The sequence below is a fragment of the Erpetoichthys calabaricus genome, chromosome 9 (assembly GCF_900747795.2).
Source record: "Erpetoichthys calabaricus chromosome 9, fErpCal1.3, whole genome shotgun sequence".
NCBI classification, from domain to species: domain Eukaryota; kingdom Metazoa; phylum Chordata; class Cladistia; order Polypteriformes; family Polypteridae; genus Erpetoichthys; species Erpetoichthys calabaricus.
The window spans coordinates 192,427,616-192,439,726 of NC_041402.2; the positions used below are offsets into that span (position 1 = coordinate 192,427,616).

Sequence of the window (12,111 nt, forward strand, 5' to 3'; positions counted from 1 at the left end):
GTCTTTGTTGCTTCTGATCCCAACTGCTAGGTGGTTGATGGACGGGAGAAAAAAATGAAGCACCTTACTCTTAGTATACATTATAGAGTCATGTGAGAAAGTAAGTACACCCCATGAAATATTTTATTTTTTCTTTTTTTTTTACACATGTAGACATCACAATTTGATCTTCATTTGAACAGTGGCTATACATCAGAGGACACCAATTCCAGTCCTGGAGGTCCCCGATGACTGCAGGTTTTCATTCGAACCCTTTTCTTAATTAGTGACCCATTTTGGCTTCTAATTAACTTCTTTTGAATTCATTTTCACTGAATTCTTAAGATTTGTTCCCCTGAATTTCTTCATTTCTGTCCTTAAATGGCATCCAAACAGGAATGAAATATGAAGTGAGTGAGCCAACAGAAGACCAACTTAGTCAGGGCCTCAAACTCCAACCAATTTCACTCCAACCATCTGCTTTTTAATTTCATGGCTTGTTGCTGCTCATATTGTTCAATCACAGACATTTATGAAATTGTTGATTTTCTCTTTTCTAAGATCAGATCAACATTCCTGAGACCTTCATCTTTCGTTATTTTTCAGATACTGTATGATGGACACAGTTTGTTGGTCATGTTTTGACTTGCTTTGTATATCATTATTGACTGGCAGCTAATTGTAGCGCGTTCCTCTTACTATGGATAAGGAGCCCGCCACACACAAAAAACTCCTATTCTTAGGAAAAATAATTATATTATGTATGGAACTCGACAGAACCTTAGCACCTATTTGATGTCCCCAGATGGAGTTGTTTTTATGAATTTATACAAAAAAGAAAAATAATCACCCCAACAAGTATTTAAAAAACAAAAGAATATTTATAAGTCAAATAAATCCCCCTTTTACCCTTCTATAATATACAAAAAGAAATCAAGAAAGAAAGCAAGAAAACGAAGAAAAAGAAAAACCCAGGAAGAGAAACAGAAATATAACCTACTTATCAATACCCCCAATGAATTCACAGAACATAACCGACTAAATACACATATATACACACATAAATTAGACACCCGCTCACACAATCCACCCGTGATCCCCAGTCCTTTTTATATTATCGTTGATAAAGTCTTAATCCACCCGGCCTGTGAAGTCTGTGACAAATCCAGCAATCCAGTCAGTTAAACTTCCCTGACTGGTACACTGTATTAATAGTTAATAAGAAGCAATCTCACCGGCCTGGCGAACGATTCCTTGTTAAAAGCTGAAATCCGTCGCACCCGGGTGTCTCGGCGTTAGCGTCCTTTGATGGCCACCGCCCGCAGCACAAATGTAAGGTGAAGCCGTGCACTCCAAGATCCTTTCCGATTAGCAAGAGCTCCTTTTCGTTGAGTCCAACCGGTATTACAATGGAGCCTAACGAGCTTTTACCATTAACTTCTTTACCAAGTCACTTTCCCAGGTCCTTCCTTAAATCGACTTTCTTAACGCTCCTCTCCTCTTCCTTTAACTCTCTCGAACTCCCTCCTCAACTTCTTTTCAATACGTGCCTCCTCGCCTTTTAAAGAGGGTTCTTCCTCTTACGTCACACCACAGTTCATTTTGGCAAGGACCCCCAGGCATTGTTTAGACCCCTACTCCCCTTAAAGAGATATCCCACAGACATTAACTGCATTGGCAGAAACAGTTAAAAGCACACAAAAAAATAATATGTGACTGTGCCCTGTGTTGGCTGGGATTGGCTCCAGCAGACCCCGTGACCCTGTGTTCGGATTCAGCAGGTTGGAAAATGGATGGAAACAATTAAAGGGTCGGAGTCTTCAAGAGCAAGTCAATTAAAATGAATTGAAAAGAAGTTAGCAACAAAAACAGGTCACTAATTAAGAAAAGGGTTTGAATGAAAACCTGCAGCCACTGGGGCTCTCCAGGGCTGGAGTTGGGGATCCCTGGTGTAGATAAAGGTAATGTAATTGGAAGAAAAATGAAAACTTGACCTTGCAATAATTTATTCAATGTAAAATAAATGGACACACCCTTTCCATTGGTGGAAAAAGAAAGTAGACCCTTGGCTCTAATAGCTGGTATGTTTCCTATAGCTGTCTAGTATTCTCTGACATTGACTAAAAGACATTGAATGTTTTCCCCACTCCTCCATGCAGCTGTGTGGTGTTTTATGGGTGTCTTACTTGCACAACATCTTGATGGGATTCGTATCCAGGGTTTGAGTTGAACATTCCAGAAGCTTCCATTTCTTTTCCATCAGCCATTCCGAGGTTGGATTTATTGGTATGTTTAGGGTCATTGATATTTTGTAAGGTCCACTTCTGGTTGAGTTTCAAACTTCTGACAGATGGTCTCACATTACCCTCAAGCATTCTGTGGCACATTGAAGAATTCCTAAATGATTCTGTGAGGGTGAGCTGCCCAGACCCTGATGCAGCAAAGCAGCATCACATCAGAATATTTCAACCACTATGCATAGCAGTTGCTATAAGGTTCTTCTGGTCAACTGCTGTCTTTGGCTTTTGGTACTGTGGTCACGTAACTCAATCTTTGCCTTGTACATTCAGAGTACATAGTTACAGAAGTCCTGGTCTTTGTCTAGGTGTCCGTGGTTCAAGTTTGAGTCTTGCCCTGATGTTCTTTCCTCCTGGCACTCCTTCCATGCAGATCTCACTTGTAGAGCCTCTTTCCAATGGTGGACACATGCACTTTGATTTTGGCAGTTCTCACCTCAATAGAAACACTCAGAGTAATTGGATGAGCAGGCAGAATAAGACTTTGTTGTTTGAAGCACAAAGCTGACTCAGTTCAATGAAGTGAGCCCCGATTGCCGGTTGAACCCCATATTTATTGTAAGTCTTATCAGGAGTTTACCTTACTCTGCACATATTATCTCTAAAAGCATAATTATAAATTGCCATTATTTGTTCCTGTTGATTACCAGCCTTGCTCTGTTTCTTTGACCATATGTCGATGCCATGTGGTTCGTCATTTACTGTTGTCTGTCATTGATTGGCACCACGTCTAGAGCTGTGCCCTGCCTTGTGCCCAGTTCTGCTGGAATGGGCTACAGCCTTGGGTTTGATAATTCATGCACCTCAAGTGCCACACAAGAACTGATTTGACATAAGTTGGGTGGGAAGCACAGATAAATGTGGGAGGATTAGCCCAGTTGGGGACCCAGAGATGGGGACCCAATAGGCTGAGGTGCTCGGCGTTGAGAACACAACAACAAGCTATGGCAGCTGATTCAGCCAAATGTGAATCATGTTCTGGTAAATTCCTTTGCAAATCCCAGGGCTTAGTGTTGACTTTTGTTCAGTTTTCCATTTGATGTAACCTCAAAGAAGTGAACCTCTATTTGAAATTAAATGGACAAATAAGCCTGCTGTCTTAATCCATTCCACCACTCAGTCTTTTATAAAGTGCCATTAACAGCACATACCATCACAAGCGAGACACAGAGAATGGAAATGTGTGTAAGTTTAAAAGAATCAAGAGAGATCACATTAAAGATTTGGAGCTCCAGGGAGAGACCCCGTTTTATTCATTTATTTATTTTCTTTGCCACAGGGGACAATGCTAATGCCTCACTTAACACTTGTATATAATCAACAAAAGATGAAGTTCATTCTGAAGGAATCAAACAACATTAATTGTTGAAATGTGCATCTAGTGTTGATGGTTTGGATTTTCCTTTTCATTCATTTAATGACAGCGTCACTTACTGGTGTTTTGCAGATTCTGTTGCCTGCTTGGACATCTGCACTTGCGGCTTCTCACGTTAATTTAACCCTCTGAAATCTGGCACGTCTTGAACATTTTTTTTTAACCAACCACGAGACGCCTCACAGTTTCTTCATGTTCTCGTGATTTCAAAAAATAAAGTAAATGTAACGCTTCTTGTTAAATAATTGCCCGAGACAGAGGCATCTGTTGTTGCGACATATCATCAGTCCAAAGACTTTGCTTTTTCATCGTTGTTTCTATTACGGTACTGTTTGTGAGTCAGTTTTTAATATGATAACTTTTGCACGATTTTAAACAAACTTTTTAGTTTTGTTAAATTGATTTAAGAGTTGATTGTGCCAGCCCTATAGATGCTGCTACATTGCATTTTTTACTTTGCGTGCCTAATAATCATTAATAACACTTTCATTTTTTCCAGTTTCTCTTGAAATTGAATCAGTTGAAATGCAACGAATGACCTGAAATGGAGAAAAGGCACGTAGACTTATCTTGCTCAAATGGAAGAGTCCGAAATCACCTCTTTTAAGTCCGTGGGTAACTGATGTTATATATTATGTGAAATTGGAAAAAAGTCAAATTCTCACTTAGAGGATCTCTACAAAACTTGGCAGGATCTGATAAATAACATGTGCCTTTCATATCTATCTATCATATAGTGCCTTTCATATCTATCTATCTGTCTATCTACTGTATCTATTATATAGTGCCTTTCATATCTATCTATCATATAGTACCTTTCATATCTATCTATCTATCTATCTATCTATCTATCTATCTATCTATCTATCTATCTATCTATCTATCTATCTATCTATCTATCTATCTATCTATCTATCTATCTATCTATTATATAGTGCCTTTCACATCTATCTATCTATCTATCTATTATATAGTGCCTTTCACATCTATCTATCTATCTATCTATCTATCTATCTCTCTATCTATCTCTCTATCTATCTATCTATCTATCTATCTATCTATCTATCTATCTATCTATCTATCTATCTATCTATCTATCTATCTATCTATCTATCTATCTATCTATCTATCTATCTATCTATCTATCTATCTTTACTATTATTAAAGTGCTACTCTGCTCACCTAGCTCTCTTTCTCATTGATGGGGGGGGGGGGGGTCTATTTGTTTCAGAGCAGTTTTGTTAAACTTGAATTGCATGTATGGAATCTTTTTGATTTTAATAATATAAAATATAAAAAAAAGAAGGTAAACCAAAAAAAAAGAAACACAAACTCACTAAAATGACCTGCCAGAAGACCCTCCAGGTTTATAGGCCAGAGAGCAGATCCTGGCGGTGATTGGCAGGTGGCCCCTCCTCCTAGGGGACCACCTACAAAACATACACATCATAACCAAGGCATTGATACACAGACAGAATGAAAAACAAAGAATACAAATAACTAACACAAACAGTAGAATCAGTGTGTGTGTGACTGGGTTCTCTGGTGAACTGACATCCCATCCAGATATTGTGAAACCTGTTGCATTGTATTGTCATTATTTATCAGTGAACAAAAAGAAATGTTCCTAAAGTGGACATTGGCTTATTCTTACACCTTAGACATGTGCAGGCTGAGGGGAGACGTCCCTAATAGAGAGCAGCACATTTAGAGTAATCCATCATTGGTCGATAAATGACCTTGCCCAAAGTCCATCTGTCCATCCACCCACATTCTGCTGCTTATCTGGGTCATAGGGGCAGCAGTCTAAATAAAGATGCCCAGGTGTACCTTTTCTCCACCAGATCCTCCAGGGGAACACTGATGGCCCCAGGGCCTCCCTCCGGTTGGACATGTCTGAAACATGTCCCTAAAAAGTCATCCGGAAGGCACCCACTCCACCTCAACTGGCTCATTCTGATACGGATTAGCAACCGCTCTACTTTGAGTTCCTCCTGAATGTCTGCACTCCTCACTTGATCTCTAACAAACAAAGAGCTTAAGAATCTGAAAAACCCCAGTATTTGAACAACCCCAGATTTCCCAGAAGGCCCACCCTCCCCAACCCACCCCTTGTCCAACGCACAGCAGACAGCTGCAAAACCTCTTTGACACTCATCATCGGGCATGGTGCACCCAGAAGATACCATCACCTTTAAATGGAAGGAAAGACCTTCTGTGCTGAGGACAGTTTATGGGTGTACCATCTCTTATTGGCTAACTAAAAAGATTACAATTTGCAAACTTTCGAGGCAATTCAGGCCCCTTCTTCAGGCAAGATTGCCCTGAAAGCTTGCATATTGTAATCTTTTTAGTTGGCCAATAAAAGGTGTCATTTTGCTTGACTTTTCACTACATTCATAATGGCTAACATGGTACAACACCCTAGTACTATGGGTGTACCATCGTAAGAGAAAGAAGGCTCGATCCCCAGTAGTCCTTGGGGACATTTTGGCTGGGTGTTTGGAGAGAGTGACAGTGCAAGGCCCACTAGCACCATATAATTGCAGGGAGACCAGAGACTCAGAACGATTGGTTTCACCAGTGACTGTTAGATGGAGCCCTCCTGTCACAAGTGTTTTTCCTACCCGGGGTACACCAGAGGGCTCAAAGACATCAAGTTGCTGTGCTGCCCATGATGATGAGGGATTCACCCGGGGGTTTGGTTTTTAATCCTTCCAGCCCCCTTCCATTTTGTGGCACACTCAGCTCAGCTTCTGCTTTCTCTACCTGCACTACAGGTTTCCATTTCCTAACTTTAGCCTGTTTGCCTCTGCCCCTCCACTGGGAGATGGCTGCTTTTAATATGAATTTAGGCATTTCTGAGTCTACAATGCTACTCTAATACAATTTGCCAAATTCATTATGGGTTGGCCTACTTTTGCCCCGTAAGCAAACATACACATACATACACAACGATCCTAAATGAATAAGTGCCGTATGAATGACACATGCATGTCCTTAAGTGGTTAAAGTGCTAGGGAATGGTGGGACATACACGTGTGTGTATGAGTCAGAGCCTCACCTGTCATCATGAAAAGTAAAAAACTAATGTCAATAACATAAAATAAATGTATCTAGCGGTCTGTGCTATAAAGTTGGTTTTCTATATGATTCTGTGTCACATATTTAGTCTTGCTGAATGGACATAAACCGCAGTGAAAAGGCACAAAGTGAGGCAGACAGTACTGTGCCGCTCTGAAATGTTACGGTTAGGGTTAGGGTTACGTATAGGGGTGCATGTGAGCCCAACAGGTGCTCGTTGCTGCTGTTCTTCTACGCAGAGGAGCCAATAAGTTAGCGATATCAGAAAGTCAAGTGCACTGCAGTGGACTGACTACCAAAATGGAAAATAAGGAGGACTTTTACAAGAAAGTGACGGAGATTTTCGTGGAGAAGGATGGGCGCATGGATTTCATTTACAAGTAAAGGTCAGACCATAAACGGTTTTCAATTTTATAAAAAATGGGATCAGACTAAGAAAAAAACAATCCATTATTTGAAAACTAAATTTTGACCTTAAATAAAATATTCTTTTGTTTTTCTTGTTAACCTTTGGTTGAACAGTCTGTATTAAAATTGATTAAAGAATCAGAATTAAAAGCTTTCAAAAACAACTAAATATTTCAACTAAAGTCAAAATTGAAATCTGTTTTTGTACACCACGCTATACTTTCCTTTGTATTGAATGAGTATGAATTGTGGAAATGCAACGGCAAATTTAAAACATGTGGAGGGTGAGGAGCAAATGCGCTCTCTCCGCTCTCTCTGTCTCGCCGTTATAAATGTCACGTTCTTTCTTAGCCAAATATGCGCCTTAACTGTGTGTGTGTACAGAATGCTGATGAGATATGAAACATAAGCAGTAGTCAATGTGCACGCTGGCTGCCAGTTGAATAGTCAATAAGCGACTCTTTGGGGTTCATATGTTTGTAAATCTCACTCTGAAGGAGTCCGTGCCTCACCAGCCATGAACCTCACTGCACGTCACTGCTGGGGACCCGAGGGAGCAGCACTACCGCCACGCCACCCTGCCCACACATGTTTAATACATGCTTTAAAGCATTTCATCATTTAAATGATATCAAGTATTTATCTTAGCATTCTAAATGTTTAGAGAGCAGTAATATCATGAAGTGAATGTTTTCTGTGTGGCAATCGCTGCCTGTGGCTCCTCTCAGTGCAAGAGGAAGTTAGATTAAGAAACATGTAGCGAATAACAACTGGGTCGGGAAACACTTAATACAAAGATTTTAATGTGCTACATTAGTTATGACAGGGTTTGAAAAAAAAACTAGTAAAGTTAACATTGATTTTAAGATGAACTTTACAACTTTCTGCTGTTAGGCAACATTGGTGCTCAGCTTTCAGCCACATGTCTGTTCAAAATGGCTGCCGAGCTGTGCTCTGCAAGAGAGAGATGCTTCTTTATCATATGTTGGTTGGTAAGAGAGAGATACTTCTACATCATCACAGGTTAGCAAGAGAGATGCTTCTTTCAGATGTTGGTTAGTAAGAGAGAGAGTGTGAGCTTAAACAAGTAAATATATAGATTTTCTGTCCAACCCCTACAGCCAATAGGGCGTCGTGGTACTTAAAGGCTTCTGAACCAAGCCAATTCCAAACAGCTATACTTCAGACCAATGGGGGAAACAGAACATCTTAACACCTGCCCCCAAACCATATGTTAAAGTACACCTTGGCCCATTTGCGGGTGTTAGAAATGACTTTACCAAAGAAACACTGTCCAAACTGGTTTAAAACACATCCTCCAAATCCTGTCGTAAAATTCAAACAGACCCATTCCTAAGGAGGGGTAAACACTAAATTACATCGCTTTGCCCAAATTAGAAATAAAGACATACAAAACATTTATCAAGTTATATGTAAAATCTCACATCACAACAGTTCCTTTTATTCCCTATTTTGACAAAATGTTGTCAAGGCAACCCTCTGAACATTGATTGAGACCCAGCCAATTTCCAAATTTCCGTTTCATTACCAGATATGAGGGCTACATACACCTCTCTGACTCTGACCCATTTGATTTGATTACGGATCTTAGGCTGGAGAGGTCTGTTAATTTCTGACACTGAAGATGACCCACTTATAGCTTTTCAAATGCTGCTTCTTTCCTAGTGTCATTCACTCTATCTATCTATCTATCTATCTATCTATCATCATCATCATTTATTTATATAGCACATTTTCATACAAATAATGTAGCTCAAAGTGCTTTAATAATAATAATTCTTTGCATTTATATAGCGCTTTTCTCACTACTCAAAGCGCTCAGCAATTGCAGGTTAAGGACCTTGCTGAAGGGCCCAACAGAGCAGAGTCCCTATTGGCATTTACGGGATTCGAACCGGCAACCTTCCGATTGCCAGTGCAGATCCCTAGCCTCAGAGCCACCACTCCACATGATGAAGAAAAGGAAAAGAGACAAAGAAAGAATTAAAATAAGAGAACACTAATTAACATAAAATAAAAGTAAGGTCTGATGGCCAGGAAGGACAGAAAAAACAAAAACAAAACTCCAGACGGCTGGAGAAAAAATAAAATCTGCAGGGGTCCCAAGGCCATGAGACCACCCAGCCCCCTCTAGGCATTCTACCTAACATAAATGATCAGTCCTCATTGTATTCAGGGTTCTCATGGAAGGACTTGATGATGACGGTCATGTGGACTTCTAGACTTTAATCCATCAAGGGACATCATGCTGCTTTGATTAGGTGGTGGTGGCGCAGGTCACCACCTCAGAAAACAGGAAAAAGAACAGAAGAGAAAGTAGGGATTTTGGAGCCACCATGAATAGTAATGATAATTAATTGAATATGCAGGGCATCAGGATTAAATTAAAATGAAGTTATGAGAAAGCCATGCTAAAGTAATGTGTTTTCAGCAGTGTTTTAAAGTGTTCCACTGTATTAGCCTGGTGACTTTCTATTGGTAAACTCGTATTCCGGACTTTAGGTTCATACTGGCAGAAGGCCACCAGCCTCACCACTTCTTTTAAGTTTAGCTCTTGGAATTCTAAGCAGACACTCATTTGAAGATCTAAGGTTACAATTTGGAATATAAGACTGACTGTCTGTCTGTCTATCTATCTATCATATAGTGCCTTTCACATGTATCTATCTATCTATCTATCTATCTATCTATCTATCTATCTATCTATCTATCTATCTATCTATCTATCTATCTATCTATCTATCTATCTATCTATCTATCTATCTATCTATCTATCTATCTATCTATCTATCTATCTATCTATCTATCATATAGTGCCTTTCACATGTATCTATCTATCTATCTCAGTAAAGGATCCTACCTGTACTCCATTGCCTGCCTTCTTTTCCAACAGGCAACAAATATCACATACAGAAATGCTGAGACGACAGACTTCATAACACACAGGTAACCAGACTAAGACACTATGTGACAGTGTTGCTGCATAATTGGTGCACTTGCATCACACAATGACATTTAAAGAAACATTACATAAGTAATTGTAAACATAACAAAAAAAATCATTTAATAAATATGTCTAAATAATAAATGAACAGAACAACATTGACATAAATATTCATGATAAAGTATCACAAATTGAACAATGGATGAAAAGGACAATAAAAAGGCAATTTAAACATAAACCGCGGAAGGAACACTAAAGTATTGTACGTTTGGGTAACCAGCTCTGAGGACAAAAGAGAGCAGTTTTACATGTCTATTATCTCAACTTTTCTGACAGGATATTAATCAGGGTGTCCATTCCTGTTTTCCCTTCCTCTTTTGTTGTTTTTACAGTACTAAAGAAAATAATATTCTTACAGTAATACAACAGCCATGCCACAGATTTAGACCTTTCTTCTCATCCTGAAGATGATCAATATTTCTTTCAATTCTTTTTTTAGAATATCTGCTCAAAGGTTGTCTGGAGACTCTTACTTTATAAAGCCCTATTTGGATGAGAGGTCCGGTATAGTCAGTGCCTGAAGTGGGCCGGAGTGCGTCCCGCTACTCTGTACTGACATTTCCCCCTTCCTTTGCCTTGTGAAACCTTGGCACTGCATTATCTTCTAATACTGTACAATCTGGGCTTTCATATGTTTTAATGTGCCAATGTCATCCCGAAAAATCTGTACATACTGTGAAAGTAGCTCTTTAAAACTGTTATTTATGGACTGGTTGTTTGATTTTTGGCTTTGATTGACTGCCAATCCAACTGTATTTTCTTCAGCCACTCACATCTCATCAGCGGTACACCCCCTTTTTTAACTACATAAAGTGGCAATGTATGTGTTTTCCCTGTATATTTCACATTTACATTCATTTTTGCCAAGGGTGCTATTTTCTCACCAGTATATGTTTTCAACATTACAGGGACTGTCTCCAGGATGCAAGGTGCAAAATGTTCCTTATACAGTAATCCATATAGCAGATCACTGACAGGGCTGATCCTGTGTCCAGCTCCATCTTAAAAGGCACACCTTCCACTTCAAGGAACACCCACAAGATTCCTCTGTCTGCCTCTTTAAGTGCATAGATATCAAAGCAAGCCAGCTCGTGTTCAGAAGAGTCTGATGTGGTCATTTCGTGCACGTTTTTATGTTTCTGTTTATTCTTTGCGAACTTTTTGTCACGTGGGCGGGTTTTACACATTTTCTGAATATGCCCTGGTTTCTGACATTGACGACACACTTTGTCTTTAAACCAGCACTCCGAAGCGTTGTGTGACTTTTTTCCCACATCTGTATCTGGGCTCATTTCTTGCGTGTGTCGCTTCCAATTTTTGTGTGTTACACGCTGTCGCGATCTTCTGCTGCAGCTCGAGAGTATCTTTAGCATCTGTCTCCACTGACACTGCAATTTCTACAGCACGTGGCAGGGTTAATGTACGCTCAGTCAAGAGTAGTTTTTTGTATATTTTCATTGTGCAATCCACACACAAGCCTGTCTCTTAAAGAATCTGACAAGTTTTCTTCAAATTCACAGTGATCTGCTAGCCTTCTCAGTTCTGCTACGTACTCCGTTACAGTCTCCGTCTTTGTTTGGTTACGTTTATGAAAGCGAAAATACTCTGCAATTACATGCGGTTTAGAGTTCAAATGATTTTGCAGGACTAACACTATTTGGTTGAATGTTTTCTCGGCTGGTTTCACTGGTGCCACTAAACTGCGAAAGAAGTTGTATGTTCTAGTTCCCATTCAGCTAAGTAACACGGCAACTTTCTTTCCGTCATTAGTCTCGTTCGCCAGGCGGTACTGTTCTAATCTTTCAAGCAGGGCCGCTGCTGGCCAAATGGGTGCCCTAAGCAGAAATTTACTTTTGTGCCCCCTCCCCCAAATATTACGGAAGTAAAAATAAAATAATAAAAAAAACACCTACTATAGGGGCCAAAATAGAACTTTATTCAAA

General features: G+C 39.7%; 1 protein-coding gene across 1 annotated transcript in view; it reads right to left on the reverse strand.

Annotated features, from left to right (window-relative positions):
• Nucleotides 1–12,111, reverse strand: part of LOC114642067 (uncharacterized) — a 94,464-nt gene that overhangs the window by 61,339 nt on the left and 21,014 nt on the right. The gene's annotated exons all lie outside the window — the stretch shown is intronic.